This window comes from Hirundo rustica, chromosome 4 (assembly GCF_015227805.2).
Source record: "Hirundo rustica isolate bHirRus1 chromosome 4, bHirRus1.pri.v3, whole genome shotgun sequence".
NCBI classification, from domain to species: Eukaryota; Metazoa; Chordata; class Aves; order Passeriformes; family Hirundinidae; genus Hirundo; species Hirundo rustica.
The window spans coordinates 35,354,656-35,359,522 of NC_053453.1; the positions used below are offsets into that span (position 1 = coordinate 35,354,656).

The window sequence follows — 4,867 nt, forward strand, 5'->3', positions numbered from 1 at the left end:
AGCAGGAATAGCTGTTCCAGGCTAGTTTTTCTCAAACACTATAATGGACTTTATGGAAAGTCTTAACTGTACTAATATCAGCTGTATATTATCTAAATGCTCCAGTAATTATATAAATATTCAGGACACATGTTAAAATAATTCTCTGGAGATGATAACAAATATTTTCCTCAGAATATCTGTCTTCAATGATAACTGTTCATGTTCCTGTTTCTAAAATCAGCATAATTCTATCTTCCTCTTCTTTTCCTTGATAGACTGTTGAATTGGCATATATGAGGAATTCTGAGCCTAGAAAGAGAGACTTAAACCACATATTTTCTTATTGCTAATTCTGCATGAATTGCAATATGCAATGGAGACCAAAGTTTCCTTCTTGTTTCTTGTGCGATATTTCAAGCTGGTACAAAATGGTATTCCAGCTTTACAAAAAAACACAGTCTACATGTATGAATGATTTAGAAACTATAAGGTATCGATGAGAGCTAACCATGAGAAAGGCAGGTGAAGTTTCAAAATACTCTTTCTCTTGTATTAAAATATGGGAAAAAAAATTGACAATGTAGCAGAGAGTGATCGGCAAACGTGGTGTGCATTTTAACTCTGTATTTCCACTGTTTGGAGTTTTTCCACATATTCAAATTCTGATTGAAATCTATTGCCCATAATTTAGAATAAAATTCTAAATCTTATTCAGTTTTAGTTTAAGTCCATATCAATGGAAAAGCAGCAAATTGTTGGCACAGCAGCAGTCTGAATTGTGGCTGGTGTGATACCTCCTGTGCTACAGCCGTGGAGTATCTACAGTTTTTCAACATAAAATCTTCCATTTTCACCCTCTCTTCTTCTTTGTTCCAAGAGGAATAAAACACTCAAAAGTTTTCTGTTTTCAGCACCATAATATTCTTTGGAGGTACATCCCTTTATGAGCATAATATCATGAATCTTACAGTATTTGTTTCCACATTAAAGCTTCTTGTTTTATATGATTCCATGATCTTGGGATATATTTTGGAGTTTTGAGGTTGAGATTTTTTTCTGATCACTTTTTAATTAGTATGGTTGCAGGGCAAGGACAGAAAGTATGAACTTCTATTCTTTGCTTTAGAAAAACATTATTTAAAGACTATTGTTTCAAAGATTTTTCCTAATATTTTTGAAATACTTTTGCCTATGCTTTTTTACACACTAGCACCAACAGCATTCATATCATTGATTTTTAATGCTAACAGTGAAACATGATGACTTCAGATAAGGAATTTTTTGCCTTGGTGGATGTGAAGCATTCTACCAAATAAAGATATATTTTATTAAAATAGTTCTCCCTAAAGTGATCTTCCAAGGTTTTTAATTCCGCTGTTCCTTCTAGCTCAGGATATTCTATGATTTCTGTGATTCTCTAATAGCCCTGCTCTTCATAAGACCAGCATACTAGTATTATGATAACCTTTTCCACAAATATTTCCATTAGTTTCAAGGTAATACTTTAATTCACTTTGAGAGAGATAATTCATGGAGAAAATAATTCTGCTGTAATTTGGCCTGTGTTCTGTCTTTCTGATGCTTCCTGTAAATATAGAGCTATACGTCTACCGTTGCTGCACAGTACTGACAGAAAAAATATGTTTTGCACACAGTATCTTTCCTCAATTCCCAGTAAGTGAATTTATGTTTTTCTCTATACTTCAACTCTCCATACAGAGATGTCTGCTATTTTCTGTCTGTTAATCAGTTTCATTTTCATAGGATCAGATTCACCTTCAAAAGAAGCAAAAACTACTGGAACTTCTACATCCAAGCAACTGTGATAATAACCCAAGGCTCTTTCTCAGAAGGACTATGTCATCTTTAAAGAGAGAAGACCAAAGGATGCTAGTCTTGAACTAGCTATTGGTTTCTGTATGTGCTAGGTCCATCCATTCAGGGATCTCCATCAACCTCATCCAGGGCCAGCCTGCAACCACACAAAAAAAGCATAGACTCAACTGACAATTCATTGCAGATTGGTAACAGCCTAATACTTTTCATACCTTCTTGATACTGTATCAAAATGGGACTTTTCAGACTATCAACCTGTCAGTGAGCCAGTCCTGCTCACCTTCCTCTCATTATATTTACAGAATTTTCTTCCCATGTTGGGTGCTGTTTTCCTTCACCTTACACTGACTTTCTCTGCTGCTGGCTTTTATTTGCATTGGAGCTTTTTGATCTAATTTTTAATAAGGAATTCAAGTGCTGTTTGAGTTTTCATTGTACGGTTGTATTTGTTTTCATGGCGTAAGTACTTTATCTTACAGATATATTTATTTTTAGAAATTAATACTCACATTTAAATTTGGAAATACACAGTAGTGAAAACAATCCTGCTTTAATTTCTCATTGAATATTCTAAGTTGAAATGTCAGCATCTTGGGGAAAAATCTGATCATTTTCTTCTTATTCCTTACACAATTTATAATTGTTAGTTATCACGTATGTATATGGAAACACCAGTGTGTAGATGTGGGCAGATGCCAGAGTCAATGATTTATTTGAAGCATCAGTAAGAAAATATCCATTAAATGTTTCAAACCAACCTAGAGAGTGGACATTTTCTGTCATAATCATTTGGAAATCTCCACAGGATGTTTCTTAGAAGAAATCTACTGTGCGGTGCAATCTTTTCTTCTAAAACAATCCAGGAGACAGTTTGGTGGGGATTCCCCTAACCTACCAATCTCTTCAGTGCCATTCATAATTGTGTGACTAAGCAAGCCAGTCATCTTTACTCACAGAGGGGGGAAAAAAACCAAAAAAAACCAACAAACAACAACAACAAAAACACACACACACACACAAAAAAACCCCACCACCAAATCAGTACACAGATTTGGTCCTACCTGTTTCTGTCCAGCCTCCAGGATACATGTTAAGAATGCCACAAAGTCTGGCTCACAAACAATACATCCACAGATAACATTTTACTTAGAACTGGACTTCTTGAGAAGAGTTTGCTTGCAAAGATTTTTCATCTAGATTCAGAATTTAAAGTGCAAGGAGAAATAGACAAGACCTTAGCCTTTTAGTAGTTAAAAAATGATGAAGGCACTTCACACCCTAAGTACACTTCCTCTTCACCTTCACAGGAAGTAAGGCTGCCTATAGAAGAGCTACTGTGGGTCAAGCGTAGATGCACTTCACTTTAAAGCTGCTCATCTTCCTTTTTCAAAGGCCTGAACTAACAACTATGAAGTGCTCTGAATAAATATATACAAGTCCTCTTTAGGAAATTAAAAGATTGTTAGTAGTTAATTAGTAATACTAATAAATACTTCTAAAAACCCCAAACCCAAGAAACTGAATTTCTGTTGCTTTTTTGAAGAGTTTCTAATCCCAACCTAAAAACCCCCATGTTTTTAAAAAGACAATAAAAAAAACAAATATTGCTCTTTCTTTCCCCCCAAACTTTTTAAAAAGAACAAAATACAGTTTCAAGTAGCATACTTTAAAGTAATCAAAATGTAGGTACTCTGGCATGTTGACTTGTTAATCTTTTCCTAAGGAAATGAAACTTATGCAGTTTTGTTCCTTGTCAGTAACTTCTGAGTAGTCAGCAGTTTCTTCTGATTTTGAGAGATTCTTCAGTCTCACAGCTTGCGTGCCTCTCTCTCAGAGCCCCGGCTCTGTTTTTGCCTCGGCTAGCTTGAGAGAGAAACCACAGCTGGAAGGATTTTTTTCCTCAGGGTCCCAAAGATCTCAGAGAGGCTGGAACATTTTCCTTTAGAGAGAGCAGGCCCCCATCGATGGCAAAAGGAAAGTGTCTACCCTTGGTCCGGGGAGAATCACGGCTTTATTCAGTCTTTCTCCTGTGGTCCTGCCCCAGCAGGGTCAGAAGCCTGGTCCAGTCCCTGTCCCTGTCCCTGTTCCAAGCGCTAAGAGCCCCACGTGGTCTCCTGGCTTTTATCCAGGGGGAAGGGCTAGAGGCAGGGACAAGCCACTACCCAATGAGGGATAAGGTGGGAGTGGAACAAAGTTGGATTACATTCCAGTGTGGGCTAATGAGGGGAAAAGGAGCGGGAACAAATCTCTTGGTACATTTTCCATAGGAACAGGGGGCACAGAAGAAACCATTACAAAACCCAATATAAAATGAAATACAATATGAACCCAAATAATGCACAACAACAACAACTAATTTAACTCCTGCTACCTTCATTGAATTTGACAACTAAGCAACAGCAAGATTGGTCTACTAATGATGGACCACATGCTGGTATTTTAAAATGTCTATATGAGTTAGTTACCATAAGGAGGGGAATACCTTTCCTAGCACTGCTGTTTAGTTAATGTGAAATAATATTAATTTCATCAATTATTCAATAGTTATTAATGATAAAATATTAATTTTATTATGATCCCTATTAATATCTAGGAACATCTATATGGCAGCTATGAAAGACCTCCAAAACTTAGGAAAGAGAGTAGTGAAAGGAACCTGCCACCTAAGTTGATCGTTCTGTTTTGTAATAATGTGTACACGGCTCTGGGCTCTCACTTTATCCTTTGGCACACCCACCTATCTGTGTGCACATCTATGCAGCAAAATGGAAGGGGAAATTGTAGCACATTGCCATAATGGCTAGGGTGGGTTTATTTTAATCTAGCTAGTGTGGCTATCAGTGGCAGAGGAGCAGTGATACTCCAGACTCTAACTGTGGTGTTCTACCTCTGCCTCTGTGTGCACAAGCATAGTATAACAATCCTTTCACAGCTTTGCAACAGTCCACAAACAAGATGAGTATTAATTGCAGAGAGCTCAGAATTCAGGCACACCAACTCTGGTTTCCATCAGCACATTTGAACTGCTCTTCCCTTTCCATAAGGGTTT

At 37.0% G+C, this 4,867-nt stretch overlaps 1 long non-coding RNA gene across 1 annotated transcript; it reads right to left on the reverse strand.

The window, feature by feature from the left end:
- Nucleotides 1-314: 314 nt before the first annotated feature.
- Nucleotides 315-3,894, reverse strand: LOC120752067 (uncharacterized). Its single transcript, XR_005700597.2, has 3 exons — nt 3,484-3,894; nt 2,880-3,011; nt 315-1,954 (listed from the first exon to the last, which is right to left on the reverse strand). It is a non-coding gene; the product is annotated as an uncharacterized LOC120752067 (long non-coding RNA).
- Nucleotides 3,895-4,867: the final 973 nt, after the last annotated feature.